This window comes from Meriones unguiculatus, chromosome X (assembly GCF_030254825.1).
Source record: "Meriones unguiculatus strain TT.TT164.6M chromosome X, Bangor_MerUng_6.1, whole genome shotgun sequence".
Classification (NCBI taxonomy): Eukaryota; Metazoa; Chordata; class Mammalia; order Rodentia; family Muridae; genus Meriones; species Meriones unguiculatus.
Window position 1 is genome coordinate 115,833,648 of NC_083369.1, and position 24,097 is coordinate 115,857,744.

Below are 24,097 nucleotides of genomic sequence, written 5' to 3' on the forward strand. Positions count from 1 at the left end.
CTGAAGTTCAGACTCAAGGAAAAGACAGTGAAGATCACATATAAGCAAATGGACAAAGGTAGGAGTAAGAACTCACCCAACAAAAATCAAGACACCATGGCCCCACCAGCAACCCCCAAGCTGTCATTGAGTAGCAAGTTGTTCAGTTTCCATTTATGTACAGGCTTTTTGCTGTTTCTCTTGTTGGTGAGGTCCAGCTTTAAACCATGATGGTCAGATAGGATACAAAGGATTATTTCAATCTTCTTGTATATGCTGAAGCTTGCTTTGTGACAAACTACATGGTCTATTTTGGAGAATGTTCCATGAGGTGCAGAAAAGGTATACTCTTGGTTTTGGGTGCAAAGTTCTGTAGACATCTATTAGGTCCATTTGATTTAGGGCCTCTGTAAGTGCCCTTTTTTCCCTGTTTTACTTGTGAACGGATGACCTGTCCCTTGGTGAGAGCGGAGCTTTGAAGTCTCCCACTATTAAGGCTTCCAATCAATGTGTGATTTCAGCTTTAATCATGTTTCTTTTACAGATGTAGGTGATCTTTTATTTGGGGCTGAGATGTTCAAAATTGTGATGTTCTCCTGTTGGAATTTTCCCTGATGAGAAGGAAGTGCCCCTCCTCATCTTTTTTGATTAATTTTGGTTGAAAGTCTATTTTATTAGATATTGGGATCGCTCCCTCAGCTTGTTTTCTGGGTCCATTTGCTTGATAAACATTGTTCCAGCCCTTTACTCTGAGGTAGTGTTTATCTTTTTTGCATAGGTGTGTTTCTTGGATGCAGCAGAATGCTGCATCCTGTTTGCACAACCGTTCTGTTAGTCTGTGTCTTTTTATTGGAGAGTTGAATCCATTGATGTTGATAGATAATAGTGACCAATGACCGATAGTTCCTTTTATTGTAGAGTTGGTGGTCTTACTATGATTCATTGCGGGTTTTTTTTTCTTTTAATTATTTTGGGAAATTATCTGTACACTATTTTTTCTTTAGTGTACTTGTTTTCATTGGATTGGAGTTTTCCTTCTAATATCTTCTGTAGGGCTGGGTAGCTGTGTAGATATTGCTTCAATTTAGTTTTATCATGGAATATTTTGATTTCTCCATCTATTTTGATTGAAAGCTTTGCTGGGTATATTAGTCTGAGTTGACATCTGTGTTCCCTTAAAGACTGCATGATTTCTGTCCAGACCCTTCTGGCTTTCATAGTTTCTGATGAGAAGTCTGTTGTGATTTGGATTGGTCTACCTTCATATGTTACTTGGCCTTTTTCCCTTTGTTTTGTAGGTTTAGTGTTTTGACTATGATGTGACATGAAGTATTTCTTTTCTGGTCTAGTCTCTTTGGTGTTCTGTAGGCTTCTTGTATGTTTATGGACATCTCTTTCTTTAAGTTGGGAAATTTTTCTTCTATTATTTTCTTAAAAATATTTTCCAGTCCTTGGAGCCTTGAGTCTTCTTTTTAATCTATTCCTGTTATTCTTAGGTTTCATCTCTGCAATTAAAAACAATCCTACTCAACAATTAAAAACAAGGAAATTATGAAATTTGCAGGCAAATTTTGGGACCTAGAAACGATCATTCTGAGCGAGGTATCCCAAAAGCAGAAAGACACACATGGTATATACTCACTTATATAGACCCATAAGATAGGATAAATATACTGAAATCTTTACACCTAAAGAAGATAAACAAGAAAGAAGACCAAGGGTTAGATGATCAATCCTCACTTAGAAAGACAAATGGGATGGACCTTGGATGTAGGAGACAACAAATAACAGGACAGGAGCCTACCACAGAGGGCCTCTGAAACACTCTACCTAGCAGTGTATCAAAACAGAAATTAAGACTCATAACCAAAATTTGGGCAGAGTGCAGGGAATCATATGAAATTAGGGGGAGTTAGTAAGACCTGGAGAGGACAGGAGCTCCACAAGGACCATATATATCTGGGCACAGGCGTCTTTCATGAGACTGTTTCTCCAACCAAGAACCATGTATGGATATAACCTAGAACCCCTTTTCGGATATAGCTCATGGTAGCTCAGTATCCAAGTGGATTCTATATTAAGGGGAACAGGGACTATTTCTGACATGAACTCAATGGTGAGCTCTTTACACACACACACACACACACACACACACACACACACACACACACCCTCAAGGGAGGAACAACCTTGCTAGGCCACAGTAGGGGACATTGCAGCCAGTCCTGAAGAGACCTGATAAACTAGGGTCAGGTGGAAGGGGAGGAGGTCCTCCCCTATCAATGGATTTGGAAAAGGGCATGGAGGAGATGAGGGAGGGAGTGTGGGATTGGGAGGGAATAAGGAAGGGGTCTACGGCTGAAATAGAAAGTAAATAACCTGTGATTAATATAAAAAAATTAAAATTTTTAGAAAATAATAAAATTTAAAAAAGAAACTTAAAAAAAAAGAAGTTAAACACCAGCAAATCAAGTGATCCAATTAAAAAAAAAATGGATTTCAAATCTAAACAGAGAATTCTCTGTAGAGGAATATCGAATGGCAGACAAACACTTAAAGAAATCCTCAACCTCATTATCCATCAGGGAAATGCAAATCAAAATGACCCTGAGATTTCACCTACACCCATCAGAATGGCCAAGACCATAAACTCAAGTGACAACACATGCTGGAGAGGCTGTGAAGAAAGGGGAACCCTCCTCCACTTCCATTGGGAATGTAAACCTGTACAACCACTCTGGAAATTCAATTTGGCACATTCTCAGTCAACTAGGAATAACTCTTCCTCAAGATCCATCCATACCACTCCTAGGCATGTATCCAAAATACACTCAACTATACAACAAGAACATTTGCTCAACAGTGTTCGTAGAAGCTCTATTCATAATAGCCACAATCTGGAAATAATGTAGGTGCCCCTCGATGGAGGAATAGATACAGAAATTGTGGTACATTTACACAATGGAATACTACACATCTATTAAAAACAAGGAAATCATGAAATTTTCAGGCAAATGGTGGGAACTATAAAAGATCATCTTGAGTGAAGTAACCCAAAGAAAAAAATATACTCTATACAATGTTATTTTTAATTTTTTAAAAATTTTAATTAATTTATTTTTTAATTAATTACAGTTTATTCACTTTGTATCCCAGATGCAGCCCCTACTTTGTCCTCGTCTAATCCCACCCTCCCTCCCTCATCTCCTCCCATTCCCCTCCACAAGTTTACTGATAGTGGAAAACATCCTCCCCTTCCATCTGACCCTAGCATATCAGGTCTCATCAGGAGTGGCTGCATTGTCTTCCTCTGTGGCATGGTAAGGCTGCTCCCCACTCAAGGGAAGAGCGGGGTGCGTTCATGTCAGAGACAGTCCCTGTTCCAATTACCAGGGAACCCACTTGAATAATGAGGTTCCATGGATTACATATCTGCAGGAGTTCTAGGTTATCTCCATGCATGGGCCCAGGTTGGAACATCAGTCTTGGAAAAGACCCTTTTGCCCAGATCCTTCAGTTCTGCTGCTCTCTTTGTGGAGTTCCTGTCCCCTCCTACCACTGAGGTCCTTCATCTCCCCCTTCTTTCACAAGACACTCTGCACTCTGCCCAAAGTTTGGCCAGCAGTCTCAGCATCTGCTTTGATACCCTGCTGGGTAGAGTCCTTCAGAGGTCCCCTGTGGTAGGCTCCTGTCCTGTTCCCTACACTCACCCTCTTCTGACGTCCATCTTGTTTGCCTTTCTGAGTGATTATTAATGATTTTATCCAGGATCCTCCTTCTTGCTTAGCTTCTTTGGGTGTACAGATTTTAGTATGTTTATCCTATATTCTAAGTCTAATATCCACTTTTAAGTTAGTGAAAAAATTTATTTATGTTTTTAGTTTGCATTTTCTGAATCAGCAGAGCCTAACCCCTCTTCTAGAGCCTGCTTCCATTCCCCTCTTAGAAAGTTTCTTTAACTGAATTGTCTCTCCAGGGAGTGTAAGGGATAACTTATGATGTCATGTTCTCAACATGATTATTTTCATAAATTTCATAATTCTGCCTTGAACCTGGTGACTACATGCACCTTGTTGCAGCTATAAGTGACTTCCAAACTGAGGAGCACAGCTGTTTTCAGAAATCAAATTTACAAGCCAGTGATTAAAAAAAAAAAATGAAGGGAAAGAAGGCACTCCATAAACACTTTTTTAAATCACTTTTTTCCTGAAACTGTTTTAGAGACACACCAAGTCGTACTAGTTTTCTAAAATACCACTACAACAATTCACAGAAGTCAGGAAATTTAAAGGCTATTTAGCTCCTACACAAATCCCACAAATCCATGTATCTTTGGGACTGAATACAAGTCAAAAGATTTTTCATGGAGCTGCTTGTTTTAAGGAGAGTAAAGAAAACTCACCAAAGGATGCTGTCTAAACTCTCTCACTATTTTCAGGTGTTTTGTTTTGGTAGCAAAGCTGGCTTTAATTGGCATTATTCAATTTTCAAAGTATTTATTGAGTACTTACCGTGGCCTAGCACTGGATTAAAAATTTTCATGTCGTTTAATAATCATGGCAGTCCAGTACTGTACTTTCATTCCTTTTCTGTAAATAGGGAAATAAACAAATGCATTCAGAAATTCACCTCATTATCATACTACAGTAATGAACTCAGGAGCACCAAACTGAATATCACCTCTGAACAGTTAAACTGTTGACTGGCATTAGGAAACTGAAGTATCTAAACTTACCTACCTGTAAGATAAAAGTAAATCTAGCTATTGATGACGTTATGAAGATTAGATGAGGTAATTTATTTAAAGCTTCTAGATGAGCCATATGCAATGAGCCATAGTATTGATTGTCTTTCTCTCTTTTCCCTGTAAACAGGGGAGCCAAATTTTTAACTTATGTTTTGATTTCCAAGATGGTCTCTGTTCTTTCAGCTTGTGGTTGCAATTTAATTAATAAATCAATAAATTTAGGTCATAAAGTTAGAACTGAGAACATAATCAAAGCTATGATGATTACATGTTAATGGAGATAAAAAGACCTATCGAGTTGATCATATTATTCCTTCACTTCAATAGGATATTAAAGTTTACTTCGTAATCTTCACTTTCCCTGGGGGCCAGAGATGATGATGACCCGTGAAGCTATTTCCAAGTGCTTGTAGTTGCTGTTTTCTTTTTCCCCCCATTCTACCGTCCTCTTCCATTACTACAGATCCCTTCAGTATTTATTTATTTTCATAAAAAATCTTTTGAAATTGTACATTATGTAAGAACCTTGATTGTACTGTGATTTTGTTTTATAGTCAGCATTACTTTAAATACTGCAAAATCTCAACATTGGCTCTACTGAAAATCGTGATGCGTGCCAGATCAGGAGGCAACCTGGAAGTGATGGGCTTGGTGCTTGGTAAAGTGGACAGTGGGACCATGATCATCATGGGCAGTTTTGTTTTGTCTGTAGAGGTCACTGAAACCAAAATAAATTCTCAGGCTGCCACATATGAGGAAATGGCTGCAAACACAGAAAATGACAAACAGGTAAAAATATGGTTTCTTAGAACTTAGTAACTCTTAAGAGTCTCAAGATGACTTTTGGGTTTCTGAGCTTAAAACTGTCCTTTTCACATTAAAATTTACAATTAAAATTGAATAATTTTCATGTAAAGTATTAAAAATCTTGTGAAGTTTATAGTACTAGGTTGGAGGAAGGAGTCCTTCTCAATTAAATTTTCATAGTCAGTGTCAGTTGTGTTTAAAATTGAAAAAAAATGTAGGCTTGGCATTCATGAGCCCAGAGTTCAATATCTCCAGAATCCCTCAACACTGGAAAAAAAAGAAGAAATTTAGGAATTAACTATTCCTTAGTAGAGTGAATCTAATTTTTTCAAAGTTATTTTATTTATATATTTATTTATTACAATTTATTCACTTTGTATTCCAGCTGCAGCCCCCTCTCTTGTCCCAGTCCCACCAACCTTCCCTCATCTCCTTCTATGTCCTTTCCCTATTCACCTGATAGGGGAGTAACTTCTCCCATTCTAACTGACCCTAGAGTATCAGGTCTCATCAAGGCTGACTGCATCATCTTCCTCTGTTGCCTGGCAAGGCTCCACCCACCAAGGGAATGTGATCAGAGAGCCTGCCACTGTGTTAATGTCAGAGACAGCCCCTGCACCCTTTGCTAGGGAACCCACTTGTATACTGAGCAGCCAATTGGCTTTCTCTAAACAGGGCTTCTAGGTCCTCTCTATGAATGGTCCATAGTTGGAGTATAGGTCTCTACAGTCCCTGCTCAGCCAAGGAATTTTGACAATGTTTTCCTCCTTGTGGAGTTCCTGTCCCCTCCAGGTCTTTCTATCTCCCTCTTCTTTCTATCTCTTTTTTCTTAATAATTCTGCCACTTTTCCCAAAATTTGGCTATGAGTTTAAGTTTCTCCTTCAATATCCAGGTAGGTAGAGTCTATCCGAGGTCCCTTGTGGATCTCCTGCCTTGTTCCTTCTACTACTTTCAAATCAATACTGTTTGCCCTTCTGAATGTGGATTAAGCATTTTCCCTAGGGTCCTCCTTGTTGTTAAGCTTCTTTAGGGCTATAGATTTAGTATGTTTATCCTATATTATATGGTTAATATCCGCTTATAAGTGAGTATATAACATTTGTGTCTTTCTGCTTCTGGGTTATCTCACTCGGGATGATCTTTCCTCGTTCCCATCATTAGCCTGCAAATTGTATGATTTCCTTGTTTGAATTACTGAGTACTGATCCATTGTGTAAATGTACCACAATTTCGGCATCCATTACTTCATGAGAGACATCTAGGTTGTTTCCAGATTCTGGCTATTACGAATAGAGCTGCTACAAATGCGGTTGAGCAAATATCGTTAGTGAGTGGTGGGGTATCTTTTGGATATATGCCTAGGAGTAGTATAGCTGGATCTTGAGGTACCATTATTCCTAAATTTTGGCATAAGCACCAGATTGATTGCCAAAGTGATTGTACTAGGTTACATTCCCACCAACAGTGGAGGAGGGTTCCACTTTCTCCATATCCTCTCCAGCATGCATCATTCCTTAAGCTTTTTATCTTAGCCATTCTGATGAGTGTGAGGTGAAATCTAATGGACTAGGCTATTTTCTTCCTTAAGTTACTTATATACTTACACAGAACAAGATCAAGATTTTTTGTTCAATTTTTTAAGTATGTTGTATGTGATATGCATCTATGTGCAGATATGTTTTATAATCTACAGCATATTCCTGTGAAGGTATATAAGATGTTAGTGATAATGTCTGGGCTGAGAAAGAGATAGATGAGGGAAAAGGTATAGAAAGAGAGTGTATAGCCTTGATCTGTTACCTTGATAATGTTACACTGCATGCATGTGTGTCTTTTCAGAAATTCTTTAGCTTCAAAGAAGCATGTGCTTCACACTGCTACTAGACCACAGTGCTTCATAAAACCTGTAAATGACAATATCTGAGATTCTACCACACCTCAAGCAAGCTTTTTCTTTCATGTGTTAAGGTGGCCACCTTGAAAATGCAATTAGCTTATACCAGAGCTACCCAGGTTAAAGCTCTTGGCTCTCTGGGATTGATGTTAGTAGGCAGATGCTTAACTTGCACTCCCAGTAACCATTCATGGCAGTGGTGGTAAGTGCATTAAAAAAAAAAAAACAAAACAAAACAAAACAAAAAAGTGTCTCTGCTTTAGCAAAGAACCCTAGTTTGATTCTTATCACCCACATGAAGGCTTACAACCTAGATCCAGGGTATCTGAAGCCTTTCTCTGACCTCCAAGGACACGAGATAAGACATATATTCAAGGTATATACATAAGGTAAAAATAAATAATCGAATGAATGAATGAGGGTCTCATGTGTTTCAGGTTGGTCATTACCTCCTGAAATTGAACTACTGATTCTCCTATTATGTGCTTAGCATACTAGGACTATAAGTGTAGAGTACCACATTTTTTAGCATTTTTTATTTCAGTTTTAAATTTTTTTGTTTGTCTTCCTTCTTGTACGTTTGTATCAGGAGCTGGGGGAGAGATATGCACATGCTATGACCCATGTACGTAGGTGAGAAGACAGCTTGTTGGGATCCATTTTCTCTTTCCACTATGTCGGTCTCAGGGACCAAATTCAGGTCCTCAGGCTTGACAGTAGGCACTTTTACCCATAGGACTATCCTAGTGGCTCCACTTTTTTTTGTTTCATTTTACTTTTGTTTTTATGGTGTCAAGGTTTCATATGCTATTTAAGAGTTCTCTCTACCATTAAGCTATATCCTCAGTCCTCTAGCTTCAGTAAATATTTAAAAATTTGCATCTTTATGAGTGTTTGCACATTATCTTTGTGCACCACACACGTGCTTGGTGCCTGTAGGGTCCAGAAGTAGCAGTGGGATACCCTGGAATTGGAGTTAGATGTGATTGGAGGCCACCATGTGAGTGCTGGGAACCAAACCCATGTCCTTCTGCCAGAGCAGCAACTACCCTTAACTACTGAGCTATCCCTCCAACCTATATAAGTTTTGTATGGGTTTAATTTTGTTTTGTTTTCTTACTGTTTTTGGCACAGAGTCTCTCTGTTATGTAGCTCTGTCTATCCTAGAACTGGATATGTTGCCCAGGCTGTCCTTGAACTCCCAGACAGCCTCTTCCTGAGTGCTCAGGTTAATGCCATATACCACCACATCAAGCTTGTTTTTTTTCTTTTTGTGTGTGTGTGTGTGTTTTAAGTTCTTCAGAAAGATTTGCTAAAGAAAGAATACTGAAAAATTAAAACACTGTGATAAAGGTTTAAGCTCTGGTGTCTTAACCCTCTTGCACCTCACACTTCACTCCTGTGATATGAAGTTAAATCATAGAACCCATGTCATCTTCTTTGCTCTGCATAGGCATTTAATCAGGGTGGACTGAACTGGAGAAGCAGATATGGCTAAGACCTGTGTTCTTCTATGTCTAGGGTGCTTTAGATGCAATCTGGATTTTATTAGGAGGAAACTAATAGTTGTTCATCTATTAAAGTATTTGGGTAAGGGAGGGAAGATTCTCAGTTGATTTGTTTGTTTCAAAAATATGTCCTTGTTGAGTAGCATGCACAGCTTAAATAATAATAAATACTCTTTGATGATATGGTAAATAAATCTAATCTGTAAAATAACTGAATATTCCCATTTTATTGAACTTTTCTGGTTATTTTGGTTATCTTTTTCAGATGGTTTGCTAGTTTAGTTTACAAATATATAGTGCTATATTTACTGGCTTGTTTTGGGTTTCTGATCTTGAATCACTGGAACATATGATTTATGTTGACCAATATTAAGCATATATCTCTTCTAGATTAACCCAACCAGAACAATATCTGCAGGAAAAGTGAATCTTGATACCCTTTGGACATATCCAAAGGTAATTTGGATGGAGAAGATAAGCAGGACATTCACAGTCTCAGGAAGTTTATACTAGCCATGAAATTACTTACCTGTGAAGCACTGGGAGTAGAGATGTGTGTCACCACAGGAGTGGCATGTGTTCATGAGTACAAGCACTGGTGTGCAGGTCAGAAGACAGCCTTGGGTGCCAGTCCTCTCCTTCCTCCTTGTTTGAGGCAGGTTCTTTTAGTTTTCACTGTAAACGAGCTACCAGGCTTGTACAGCTGGCTTCTGTGGAATCTGTCTCCAGCTCCCCTGGCTATAAGTATTAACTAGCCCTTCTTTATGTGGGTTTTGGGATCCAAATTTAGCTTCTCATATTTTTATACAATCTTTTTTTTTTTAAAGTTCTAAGGGATAGAGGCAAGCTATATATGCATCCTGTTTGATATTTTTTAGTGTAGAAAACTTTTCAAATACAAAATTGCAAACTGCCACAGTTCAAATAAAAAGATAACATAGTTATTATATATTAATTTTGGCAGACAAAGGGTTTTATCTGGGCACAGGGTCTTTTCTGAGACTGACACTCAAACAAGGACCATCTATGGATATAACATAGAACTTCTGCTCGGATGTGGCCCATGGCAGCTCAGTAACCAAGTAGTTTTCCAAAGTAAGGGGAACAAGGACTATTTCTAACAGAATCTCAAGGGTAGGCTCTTTGACCTCCCCACCCCCCCGGGGGGGGGAGCAGTCCTGTTAGACCACAGAGGAGGACTTTGCAACCATCCCTGAACATACCTGATAAAACAGGGTCAAATGAAAGGGGAGGAGGTCCTCCCTTATCAGTAGACTTGGAAAGGGGCAGGGAGGAGACCAGAGAGGGAGTGTGGGGTTGGGGAGGGAATGAGGGAGTGGGATACATCTGGGAAACAGAGTTAACAAAATGTAACTAAAAAGAAAAATAAAAATTAAAAAAAAGAAATGCTTGTGTGACCTTTGCAGCTAGACAAGTACTAGAGAAATAAGCTGAATCCATTTCTTTCCATGAAGGGAGCCTGTAGTCAGCAATCGATCTTACTAGCATATGTAAACATCACCTAAACACAAGAGAATTTAAGCCATATGCCAAATCCTGCCTAGAGAAACTAATGGCTTTGGAGGTGAGGAGGAGCAATGTTTTTTCCTTCTTGGATTTGTTATTTGCTTTGGTTTTGCTTTTAAGATAAAATCACACTCTGTATAGCCCATGCTTTCCTGGAGCTGGCTACATGCTGTCCTCACAACTGTCAGTAGTCCTTTTGTCTCTGCCTCCCAAGTACTGAAATTAACATGTATGAGCCACCAAGCCCAGCTGATATTAAAATATTGATGCTTACTAATTGGTTTTCCAGATTTTTGTCCCATCCATAATATGTTATAGAATATGCTAAGGGGTTTGCTTTTTGCCATTTTCAATTTTTTGTTTTTTTTTTCTTTCCTTCTTTCTTTCTTTCTTTCCTTCCTTCCTTTCCTTCTTTCTTTCTTCTTTGTCTTTCTTTTTTCCTTTCTGGCTACAAATCTCCTGATGAAGAACGTTCTGAGTATCAGACTATACCACTTAATAAAATAGAAGATTTTTTTGTGCACTGCAAACAGTGAGCAGACGACTAGACATCAGGGCCAAGGATGTAACACAATAGCAGAATGCATGCCTGTCACTCCCATGGCCTTGGGTTCAACCCCAGCACCAAAACTCAGAAATGATTTAGTCAAAGATTTTTTTAACATATAAGAAAACTCAGACAGAATGCATTTGATAATATATAGTACCTTTGAAATAGTAGTAAAAATTGATTTAGGATAATAGTCAAATTATTTAGGTAATAATTACTCTTTTACTTATGTTTATTCCTCAGTAATTATATTAATACAGCTCATATCTTTCACATAAACATAAAAATTTTTTTATTGCACAGGATACTGTGTCCACAAAAAATTAACAGTGGAGACAAATAATACAGGTCTACAGTAACATGTTTGCTGACCTTAAAATACACAATTTTGGGATGGCAAGATGGTTCAGTGAATAAAGGTCCTTGATGCCAAGGCTGAAAACCTAAGATCATTGTTCATGTGCTAACCTGATTTCCACCCTGGAGCATCCAACAACCTAAGATCAATCCCCAGGACCATACAAGAGAAAGAATTAATTCCTGCCTGTTGTACTCTGACTTCCACATAGTATATTCATCCACATGGTACTCATACACACACAATACATAAATGTAAGGTTTAGTTTTGGGGGGTTTAATTTTTTTGACAGTGTTTCTCTGTGTAGCCTTGGCTGTCCTGGACTCACTTTGTAGATCAGGATTTCCTCCAACTCAAAGAGATCCACCTGTCTATCCCTCCCATGTACTGGGATTTAAGGAGTACACCACCAGGCCTGACAGCCATAGCAATTTTTAAAAGCTTCTTTTATTTATTTGTTTGTAAGTGTGTATGTGTTTGTGTACATGTATGTGGGCTCACGCACTGTGGTCAGAAAAAATATGAAAGTGTCAAGTTTCCTTCTTCCATCAAGCAAGTCCTGGGAATCCAAATCAGGACAAAACAAATATCTTTTTTCTTTGCTCTTACTTGGTTTACAGCTTTTTGTTAGCTTCCATTATTGTGGCAAAATACTGGGATAATGAGTTTATAAGAAAGAAAGTTTTATTTTTGCTCAAAGTGTCAGGTTTTATTCTTCATTCAGGTTTGGTCCAGTTGTTTCTAACCCAGAATACATGCTGAGAGTGTCTTAAAATGAAACGCTCTTATTTGTTGGTGGCTGGGAAGCATAGTCAGTTAAAAACACTTTAAGGAAGCTGGTGTGCCTAGTCACCTCACTTCCTTCCACTACATCCCACTGCCTAAAGTTTCCACCACTCTCACTATGTTAGTATAGAATAGTAAGTACACTATCTATATATGTACTTCTTTCTCAGTCACCTGACCTTAGCTGACCTTTGTTTCTCATCTGCTCTCACACCAGAGATGATGGTGAACTTTGTGGTAGAGCACAAGACCATCCCTTTTCATGCTTGTGCAGCACAACTGAGTTGTTGGCCTACCTTCATGATCACAGAGTTTTGCCTTCTGGCCTCTATGGCCTATGATTGCTATGTGGATATTTGTAGCCCCCTGTATTATTTAACACTGATATCTAGGAGAGTCTGCATTCAATTAGTGACAGTTTCTAGTTGCTCTTTTCCATACGCTCATCACCTTTTGCTTGACATAGTGTGGGCTTAAAATAATCACCCACTTCTGCTGTGATGACCTTTCTTGATCAGGCCAGCTCTCAACACAACAGTGTTTTTCCTTTTCAAAGCATTGTCAACCAGTTTAGACTTGCCCATAGGGCAAAATTGTGCTTTTCTCAGAAAGCAAACTGAAACTCTATGTAGAGAAATTTTAATTCAGAACATGGCTGCTATGGCAAGAAACCACATCCAAGCACTTTGTAGGTCTGTGTGGTCTAACTATAATACAGACACCTCTCAAATCCCAGAAAACAGAGGCAAACAGATTTCTGAGTTCAAGGCCAGCCTGGAATAGAACAAGTTTCAGAAAAACTTAGGTCCAGGTGTGGTAGTATATGCCTTTAATTCTAGCACTCAGGAGGAAAGGGTATGCAGACCTTACAGTTCTAGTCAGTTCTGTTCAAGCAGTTCAGATGAGTCAGTGAGTTGAGAGGCAGTGCAGTGGAGTTGAGTTTGTGAAATACAGAGGCAGTTTCACTGGGAGAGTTTTACAGAGACAGGTTGAAAAGAGAAAAAAACTAGACACACGTAAAGACAGAACAAGCCAGAGAATGAGAAAGAGCCAGAAGCTTAGAACATATTGCCAGAATTAGTATGAGGCTAAGCAGACCAATTTAGTCAGAAACTGAGAAAAACAACAACAACAACAAAAAAAAAAAAACGTATTTAATCAGTCAGCGTGGAGAACAGTTTGAACCAGAACAGCAGACGTGAACTAGCCAGCAAGAGTTCAGATAGGAGCGAAAAGGGTGAGCTTATTCATCAGTAAGTCTCAGAAGCTGAAAACATTCTAGGCCTGGGTTAGATTGGATGGAGTCTAGAAGTTTCCAGGACTTGGCCTAGGTTCTCAGATGGAGGCAGAAAGCCTGTGAAAGGAAAATTACATCAGGAGAATAAAAGTTACTTCAACACCTGTATGGCACACCAGGCCTTAGTGTTAGTTGTGAAGGTGTAATGGACCCTTGGGCACCTTGTTAGAGGCCTGTACTTTGATATGAGGATGTGCCTAGTGGATATTTTTAAATCAGTGTCCCCCCTTTTTTGGTTTGGAGCCAAATGTCTGGACAATCCTGGTGACCAAATGTGTATCTAAGCATTCTAATCTCTAACAGTCCTGGTTAGCATACTACTTATATATGGGATGTTTTAGACGCAGTCCTCCCTCAGCAAAATTCTACTTGGTGTCACTATTTCCTAAGCATTGATAAATCCTTTTTGTCATCTAGTCTATTCTTGTACATCACAGCTTAATAATGGAGTGCTACCTAACACATGAGATTCCTTTCACAGCCTCCAGAGAATTAACTCCAAATGTGTCTTACACATAAATGTTAAATGAATGCTAAGGGTAGAATCTGTAGAAGATAGTAGAAATACTAGGGTTCTCTGAGTTTGGCTTTCTGCCAAGGATGTTTCTACACACAAGTTCCTGTTGCAAATGCTTTGCTTAGATCCAGCCCCCAAAGTTTAGTTATGCAGAGCCCTCCAGGTCCAGGGACTGACTAGGATTAAATGGGACCTTACTACCCAGCCCCAGGGATGACCCACCATACCATCTCCTGTTGTTCAACCACATGCTCCTCCCTGTTGTGGGCAGTGACCCTGGGCTCATCATGTTGTAGCTTCAGAGCTTGCCTGAGTTCCCCTCACAGTACCCAGCAGCAGCATGCAGAGAACACCACAAGGAATCATTCAGACCTGCTCAGTGACAGCACTGAAACTGCAGCATGGCACCCAGAACACTCCTCCTCCACAGGACTTTGGCTGAGTAGAAAGGTAACCTGGGTGCTTTCTCTACCTCTCTGAGCTAGTAGGCTTTCATTCAGCTTATGGCTCCTGTGTCTTTATTGGTAAAATTGAATTTATGGGATTTTTCTTAAATACAACCAATCCAGTAATGTTTTAATCCATGTGTCTGGATGTTTCAAGTGGCTTTTTTTTTGGGGGGGGGTTCTTAGAATGTGAATGTGTATGCTTTATTATGATACATGTTCCACACATTGTACAATCTGATACATAAAATATACTGTTGTACAGATATTAGTATATTCATAGTTGTACAAGCATTACCAACTTCTAACTTAGATACCTCAAACACAAGTCCTACATCATTAGACAGCCATTTGCAACTTCCCTGAAGCACATTCTAAGACATCCATTTCTACTTTCTGCCTGCATGCGCTCAGCTCTTCTGGACATTTCATGGGAATGGAATCATGAAACACTTGGCCTTCTCTGAGTGTGTTAGTTTATAGTATGAAAATGTCATGATTTACTCATGTCATTACTTGTATCACTTCAATGTGCCTTTATATAGCTCAAAGATATTTAACGCCAAACATAGATTGTGTCACTCAGGTGGTGGGGACTCATTACTTTTTACTTCTTGGTGCTCTGAACATTCACACACAAGGTTTTTGTATGCACACGTTTTCATATCTACACTTAGGAATGTACGACTTGCTGGTCATGCTTTACTTTCTGCAGACTGCCACCTTGCTTTGTAGTATAATCGTCCTACCCACACCATAGTCATGTATGATGATTGCAATTCTCCATTCCATCATCGCCACTTGTTACTTATTACCTGTTCCTTCTTAAAACCTTAAGCTACCATCCTAGAGACTATGAAGTCGGAGTGCATTAGTTTTGAGTTCTATTTATCTAGAGGCTAATGACGCTAAACATATTTTCACATGTTTCTGAGGCACTTGCCAATCTTGTGTGTAAACACATCTATTAAGATCCCTCTTGCCATGCTTAAATTAGGTCGTCTTTTTTTTTTAATTTTTCATCAATTACACTTTATTCATTCTGCATCCCCCCATAAGCCCCTCCCTCCCCTCCCAATCCCACCCTCCCTCCTCCCTCTGCTTGCATGCCACTCCCCAAGTCCACTAATAGGGGAGGTTCTCCTCTCCTTTCTGATCTTAGTCGGTCAGTTCACATCAAAAGTGGCTGTATTGTCCTCTACTGTGGCCTGGTAAGGCTGCTCCTCCCCCAGAGGGAAGTGATCAAAGAGCAGGCCAATCAGATTATGTCAGAGGCAGTCCCTCTTCACATTACTATGTAACCCAATTGGACTCTGAACTGCCCTGGGCTATATCTGTGCAGGGGTTCTAGGTTATCTCCATGAATAGTCCTTGGTTGGAGTATGAGTCTCTGGGAAGATCCCTATGTTCAAATTTTCTTGTTCTGTTGCTCTCCTTGTGGAGACCCTGACCTCTCCAGCTCTTACTATTTCCCAGTTCTTACCTAAAATTCCGTTCACCTGCCCAACAGTTGCCCATCCGGCTCAGCATCTGCTTTGATAGTCTGTAGGGCAGAGGCTTTCAGAAGCCTTCTGTGGTAGGTTCCTAGGTTGTTTCCTGTTTTCTTCTTCTTCTGATGTCCATCCTCTTTGCCTTTCTGGATGGGGATTGGACGTTTTAGTTAGGGTCCTCTCTCTTGCTTAGTTTCTTTAGATGCACAGGTTTTAGTGGGTTTGTCCTATGTTGTATGTCTATATGAGTGAGTATATACCATGTGTGTCTTTTTGCTTCTGGGACAACTCACTCAGGATGATCCTTTCCAGATCCCACCATTTACCTGCAAATTTCATGATTTCCTTATTTTTCATTGCTGAGTAATATTCCATTGTGTAGATGTACCACAATTTCTGCATCCATTCTTCAGTTGAGGGGCATCTGGGTTGTTTCCAGCTTCTGGCTATTACAAATAAAGCTGCTACAAACATGGGTGAGCAAATGTCCTTTTTGTGTACTTGAGCCTCTTTTGGATATATGCCCAGGAGTGGTATGGCTGGATCTTGAGGAAGCGCTATTCCTAGTTGTCTGAGAAAGTGCCAGATTGATTTCCAGAGTGGTTGTACAAGTTTACATTCCCACCAGCAGTGGAGAAGGGTTCCCCTTTCTCCACAACCTCTCCAGCATGTGTTGTCACTTGAGTTTTTGATCTTGGCCATTCTCATGGGTGTAAGGTGAAATCTCAGGGTTGTTTTGATTTGCATTTCCCTAATGGCTAGTGAGGTTGAGCATTTCTTTATGTGCTTCTCTGCCATTCGGTATTCCTCTGTCGAGAATTCTCTGTTTAGCTCTGTTCCCCATTTTTTAAGTGGATTACTTGGTTTGCTGCTTTTCAGCTTCTTTAGTTCTTTATATATACTGGATATGAGTCCTCTGTCAGATAAAGGGTTGGTGAAGATTCTTTCCCAATCTGTAGGTGGTCGCTTTGTTTTGATGACGGTGTCCTTTGCTTTACAGAAGCTTTTCAGTTTCATGAGGTCCCATTTATTGGTTGTTGCTCTTAGAGCCTGTGCTGTTGGTGTTCTGTTCAGGAAGTTTTCCCCTGTACCAATGAGTTCTAGGGTATTTCCCACTTTTTTTTCAAGCCGATTTAATGTGTCTGGTTTTATGTTGAGGTCTTTGATCCACTTGGACTTCAGTTTTGTGCAGGGTGACAAGTATGGATCTATTTTCATTTTTCTACATGTAGACATCCAGTTAGACCAGCACCATTTGTTGAAGATGCTATCTTTTTTCCATTGTATGGTTTTGGCGTCTTTGTCAAAGATCAGGTGTCCATAAGTGTGTGGGTTTATTTCTGGGTCCTCTGTTCGGTTCCATTGATCCACCATTCTGTTTCTATGCCAGTACCATGCAGTTTTTAAAACTGTTGCTCTATAGTACAACTTAAGATCAGGGATGGAGATACCTCCAGAAGATCTTTTATTGTAGAGGATTGTTTTAGCAATTCTGGGTTTCTTGTTATTCCATATGAAGTTGAGAATTTTCCTTTCCAGGTCTGTAAAGAATTGTGTTGGTAATTTGATGGGCATTGCATTGAATCTGTAGATTGCTTTTGGGAAGATGGCCATTTTTACTATCTTAATCCTACCAAGCCATGAGCATGGGAGATCTTTCCATCTTCTCATATCTTCTTCTAATTCTTTCTTCAGAGATTTGAAATTTTTTTCATACAAGTCTTTGACTTCCTTGGTTAGGGTTACACCAAGGTACCTTATGTCATTTGTGGCTATTGTGAAGGGTGTTGTTTCCTTAATTTCTTTCTCAGCCCTTTTGTCTTTTGTATACAGGAGGGCTACTGATTTTTTTGAGTTAATTTTGTATCCTGCCACTTTGCTGAAGGTGTTTATCAGCTGTAGGAGTTCCCTGGTAGAGTTTTTGGGGTGACTCACGTATACTATCATATCATCTGCAAATAGTGATAATTTGACTTCTTACTTTCCAATTTGTATCCCCTTGATCTCCTTCAACTGTCTTATTGCTCTAGCAAGGACTTCCAACACTATGTTGAAGAGATATGGAGAGAGTGGGCAGCCTTGTCTTGTCCCTGATTTCAGTGGGATTGCTTTAAGTTTCTCTCCATTCAGTTTGATGTTGGCTATAGGCTTGCTGTATATCACCTTTACTATGTTTAGATATGTGCCTTGTATCCCTGATCTCTCTAATACTTTGAACATGAATGGATGTTGGATTTTGTCAAAGGCTTTTTCAGCATCTAGGGAGATTATCATGTGGTTTTTTTTCTTTCAGTTTGTTAATATGGTGGATCACATTGATGGATTTCTGTATATTGAACCACCCCTGCATACCTGGGATGAAGCCTACTTGGTCATAGTGGATAATATCTTTGATGTGTTCTTGGATTCGGTTTGCAAGTATTTTATTAAGTATTTTTGCATCAATGTTCATAAGGGAGATTGGCCGGAAATTCTCTTTCTTTGTTGAGTCTTTGTGAGGTTTAGGTACCAAGGTGACTGTGGCTTCATAGAATGAATTTGGTAATATTCCTTCTGTTTCTATTTTGTGGAATAGTTTGAAGAGAATTGGTGTTAGCTCTTCTTTGAAGGTCTGGTAGAATTCTGCACTGAAGCCATCTGGTCCTGGGCTTTTTTTGGATGGGAGACTTTTGATGACCGCTTCTATTTCTTTGGGGGATATAGGACTATTTAGTTGATTTACCTGGTCCTGATTCAGCTTTGGTAAGTCAAATTGATCAAAAAATTGTCCATTTCATTTAGATTTTCAAATTTTGTGGCATATAGACTTTTGAAGTAAGTCCTAATGATTGTTTGGATTTCCTCAGTGTCTGTAGTTATATCCCCCTTTTCATTTCTGATTTTGTCGATTTGGGTGGTGTCTCTCTGCCTTTTAGTTAGCCTGGCTAAGGGTTTGTCGATCTTGTTGATTTTCTCAAAGAACCAGCTCTTGGTTTCATTGATTCTTTGAATTGTTTTATTTGTTTCCAATTGATTGATTTCAGCCCTGAGTTTGATTATTTCTAACAGTCTACTCCTTCTTGGTGTGTCTGCTTCTTGTTTTTCTAGGGTTTTTAAGTGAGCCATTAGGGTGCTTGAATGAGCTGTCTCGAATTTCTTCTTGAAGGCACTTAGTGCTATGAATGTTCCTCTTATCACTGCTTTCATTGTGTCCCACAGGTTCGGGTTTATTGTGTCTTTATTTTCATTGATTTCTAGAAAGACTTTAATTGCTTTCTTTATTTCTTCCCTGACCCAGCTGTCATTTAGTAACAAGTTGTTCAGTTTCCATGTGTGTGTAGGCTTTTTGTTATTTCTGTTATTGTTGAGGTCCAGCTTTATTCCATGGTGATCAGACAAGATACATGGGATTATTTCAATCTTCTTGTATCTGTTGAGGCTTGCTTTGTGACCCACTATATGATCTATTTTGGAGAAGGTTCCATGAGGTGCTGAGAAGAAGGTAAATTCTTTTGTGTTTGGGTGTAAAGTTCTTTAAATGTCTGTTAGATCCATTTGTTTCATGACCTCTGTCAGAGACATTGTTTCTTTGTTTAATTTCCGTTTTGTTGACCTGTCCTTTTCTGAGAGTGGGGTGTTGAAGTCTCCCACTATTAATGTGTGGGGATCTATATGTGCTTTAAATTTTATCAATGTTTGTTTCAGAAATGTGGGTGCCCTTGTATTTGGCGCATAGATGTTCGGGATTGTGATGTCTTCCTGGTGGAATTTTCCCTTGATGAGTATGAAGTGTCCTTCCCCATCTCTTTTGATTAATTTTAGTTGAAAGTCTATTTTATCAGATATTAGAATGGCTACCCCTGCTTGCTTCTTGGGTTCGTTTGCTTTGACAGTCGTCTTCCAACCCTTTACCCTTAGGTAATGTCTATCTTTGTGTCTTAGGTATGTTTCTTGTATGCAACAGATTGCTGGGTTTTGTTTAAATATCCATTCTGCTTATCTGTGTCTTTTTATTGGAGAGTTGAGTCCATTGATGTTGAGAGAAATTAATGACCAGTGGCTGTTAGATCTCTTGATTTTGATGTTGGCTGTGGTCATCAGGTTGTGTGCTTGGTTGCTTTTTGTTTTAATGAAGTGAGGTTATTTATTTCCTGTGTTTTCTTGAATGTAGCTAGCTTTCTTGGGTTGTATTTTCCCTTCCAGTGTCTTCTGTAATGCTGGATTTGTTTGTAGGTATTGTTGAAATTTGTTTTTGTCATTGAATATCTTGTTTTCTCCATCTATGAGGACTGAGAGTTTTGCGGGTATAGTAGCCTGGGCTGACATCTGTGTTCTCTTAGGGTCTGCATGATATCAGTCCAGGCCCTTCTGGCTTTCATAGTCTCTGTTGAAAAGTCAGGTGTGATTCTAATGGGTTTGCCATTATATGTTACTTGGCCTTTTTCCCTTGCAGCTTTTAGTATTATTTCTTTGTTCTGTATACTTACAGTTTTGATTATTATGTGGCGGGAGGATTTTCTTTTCTGGTCAAATTTGTTGGGTGTTCTGTAGGCCTCATGTATTCTAATTGGCCTCTCCTTTAGCTTGGGGAAATTTTCTTCAATGATTTTGTTGAAAATATTTTCTGGGCCTTGGAGAAGGGAGTCTTCTTTTTCCTCTATACCTATTATTCTTAGGTTTTGTCTTTTCATATTGTCTTGGATTTCTTGGACAGTCTGTGTCAGGAATTTTTCGGATTTTACATTTTCTTTGACAGATACATCGATTTCTTCCATTGTACCTTCTACACCTGAGATTCTTTCTTCCATCTCTTGTAGTATGTTGGTTATGCTTACCTCTGTAGTTCCTGTTTTCTTCCCTAGATTCTTCCTTTCCATTATTTCTTCCATTTGTGTTTTTTTTTTTTTTTTAATTTTTCCAATTCTATCTTCAGGTCTTGAGTTGTTTTGTTTACTTCCTTCACCTGTCTGATTGTACTTTCCTGTTTTTCTTTTAGTTCCTTCAACTCTGTTTCTATCATTTCATTCAGTGTTTTAAGCATTTCCTTTCTAAAGGCCATAAACTGTTTGGCTGCAGCTTCCTCTATTTCTTTACGGATGGCAATATTCTGTTTGAGTTTATCTTCCTCTATGTCTTTATGAATCTTATTTGTTTCCTCTGTTATCATCTTCATGAGCATAGTCGTTGGATAATCTTCTTGGATTTCAGTTATGCTGGGGTGTCCAGGGCTACTTGCCCCTGGGTAACTGGGTTCTGGAGATGCCATATTGCTCTGTTTTTTGTTGCTTGAGTTTTTACTCTGGCCTCTACCCATTGTGTTATCTTAGGTGTTTGGGGTTATTTTCTGATGGTTCCTGGGGATCCTGTGGTGGAGAGAATCCCCTTTGCAGTAAGCTGGTTTTTCCTGAAGGGTGTCTTCTCAGCTTTTTGGGTATAGTCCCTGGATGGCTGGTGTTTTTTTAAGAGTTGCTCACCTCAGGGATATAGACCTGAGTGGTAACTGTGGTCTTTGTTAGTCGAGAGGGAAATCCTCACCCAGGGAAATCCTCAGGGCAGCTGCCCTGTTTCTGGGTTTCTTGTTGTAAATTTAATGATCAGCTGCTGTGACCCAGTTGGACATCAGGCGCGCCTCAACTGTTTGTGCCTGTGTCTGGAGCACAGTTGAGTGCTGGCGCCTCGGCCCCACTAGACTGCTAGACTTTTTCTAGGGAAGGATTGGGTGATTTAGGTCAGTACAGTTTCCTTCCTTCCCCGTGGATTATCTGGAGACATGGACTCCCATTGTCTTTTTTTGCCCTGGTGCACACAGCTCAGTGTCTGCCAGCTGGCTGGCCGCAGAAGCTGCCTGTGCCTGGAGCACAGCTGTGTGATGGCGGCTCAGTCTCTCCCAGCTGTCTAGTGCGCAGAAACTGCCTGTGTCTGCCTTTGCGGCTTTTGGGAGTCTGAGTGGCTCCCTAAGCTGGGTAATTTTCCGGGGACCTTTTCAGGTTGGGGGTGAGCTGAGTACTCTGAGATTGGACCCGCCGTTTCTATTTCCGGTGGCGAATCATGCGCGCAGGCAGGCAGGGCTCTGTGCAGGGACCTGGGTCCCTGGCTCTGGCTCTGGGCTGGCTCCTGGGGTGCCCGTGGAACCCGCCCGAGTCTTTTCCAGGGGATGTCTGGGTGACCTAAGGCAGGTCCCAATCGTTTCCTGTACCCTGGGGTTATCTCTCGACTGAAAATTCCAGTCTCTGATAGTGTGGTGCACACGGTTCAGTCTGGGACAGTGACCAGAGACACTGGCTTGTGGCTCTGGGCTGGGGCTGGGGCTGGCGGCCGCCAGCCAAGCGTTTGGTGGAACCGGGATCTCTTCCGCGGTTTAGCCTGGTGAGTTAAAAGCTGATTGAATCCCCACAGTGGGGTATCCTCTCACCTGGGAAACACAATGACTGTGTTTTATGGCCGAGAGTTCTGATTGCTGGTCACTGTGCTGATCCTGATGTGCTGCTGCTCAGAATGAGAGTCCTCCCGGCGCCACCATCTTGCCGTCCCCCCTTCTTTTTCTTGTTTGTTTGTTTTAAAGACATGTTCTTGCCAAGTAACATGCTCTGCTTAAATAATACTAAATAAAAACTCTTTGGTGATAAGGTAACTAAGTCTAATTTGTATTCCTATTTTATTGAACTTTTCTGGTTATTTTGGTTATCTTTTTCAGATGGTTTGCTAGTTTAGTTTACAAATATATAGTGCTATATTTACTTGTTTGTTTGGGGTTTCTGATGTTGACTCACTGGAACATATGGTTTATGTTGACCAATATTAAGCATATTTCTCTTCTAGATTAACCCAACCAGAACAATATCTGCAGGAAAAGTGAATCTTGATACCCTTTGGACATATCCAAAGGTAATTTGGATGGAGAAGATAAGCAGGACATTCACAGTCTCAGGTAATTTATACTAGCCATGAAATTACTTACCTGTGAAGCACTGGGAGTAGAGATGTGTATACTCACCACAGGGGTGGCATGTGTTCATGAGTACAGGCACTGGTGTGCAGGTCAGAAGACAGCCTTGGGTGCCAGTCCTCTCCTTCCTCCTTGTTTGAGGCAGGTTCTTTTAGTTTTCACTGTAAACGAGCTACCAGGCTTGTACAGCTGGCTTCTGTGGAATCTGTCTCCAGCTCCCCTGACTGTAAGTACTAACCAGTCCTACTTTGTGTGGATTCTGGGATCCAAATTTAGCTTCTCATATCTCTATACAATCTTTTTTTTTCAGTGATAAGTGTGCAAGGCAATCACTCTACCCCTGAGCTCTATATGTAACCTGTGTGATATCTTTTCATACTGTAGAATAACTTTCAAATACAAAATTGCAAACTGCTACAGTTCAAATGAAAAGATAACACATTTGTTATATCTTAATCTTGCCAGAAAAAGCATTTTATTTATTTAGAAATGTTTGTGTATCAGTGACAACTTGATGAGAACTAGAGAAACAAGCTGAATCCATTTCTTTCCCTGAAGTAAACCTGTAGTCAGAAATTGATATTATTAGCACAGGTACACAGCAGTTAAGAAAAAGAGAAATGAAACTGTTGGCCAAACCCCGCCTAGTGCAGCTAATGGCTTCGGAGTTGAGGAGAAGCATTGTTTTGTTTTGTTTTTTAATGGTGTTTGGTTTGGTTTTGCTTTTAAGATAAAATCACACTCTGTATAGCCCACACTCACCTGGAGCTGGCTACGTGCTGTCCTGACAACTATCAGCAGTCCTTTGCTTTCTGTCTCCCAAGTACTGAAATTAGGATGCGTGAGGCCCAGCTGTTATTAAAATATTGACGCTTACTATTTGGCTCTCCAGATTTTGGTCTCATCCATAAGAAGCTATAGAGTAAGGTAAGGGGCTCTGTTTTTTTTTCTATTTTTGATTTTTTAAGGGCTACAAACCTCCTGATGGAGGACCTTCTGAGTACCAGACTGTTCCACTAAATAAAATAGAAGATTTTTGTGTGCACTGCAAACAGTGAGTAATTGACCAGACGTCAGGGCCAAGAATGTAACACAGCAGCAGAATGCATACCTGACACTCCCAAGTCCCTTGGTTCAACCCCCAAACCAAAACTCAGAAATGATTTAGTCAAAGACTTTTTTAACACATGAGAAAGACTCAGACAAATTACATTTGCTAATATATAGTACCTTTGAAATAGCAGTAAAAAAAAGAATTTTGAACA

General features: G+C 39.8%; 1 pseudogene; it reads left to right on the forward strand.

The window, feature by feature from the left end:
* The first annotated feature begins 425 nt into the window (after positions 1 to 425).
* LOC132649909 (COP9 signalosome complex subunit 5-like) lies at positions 426 to 23,890 on the forward strand (annotated as a pseudogene).
* The last annotated feature ends 207 nt before the right edge of the window (positions 23,891 to 24,097 follow it).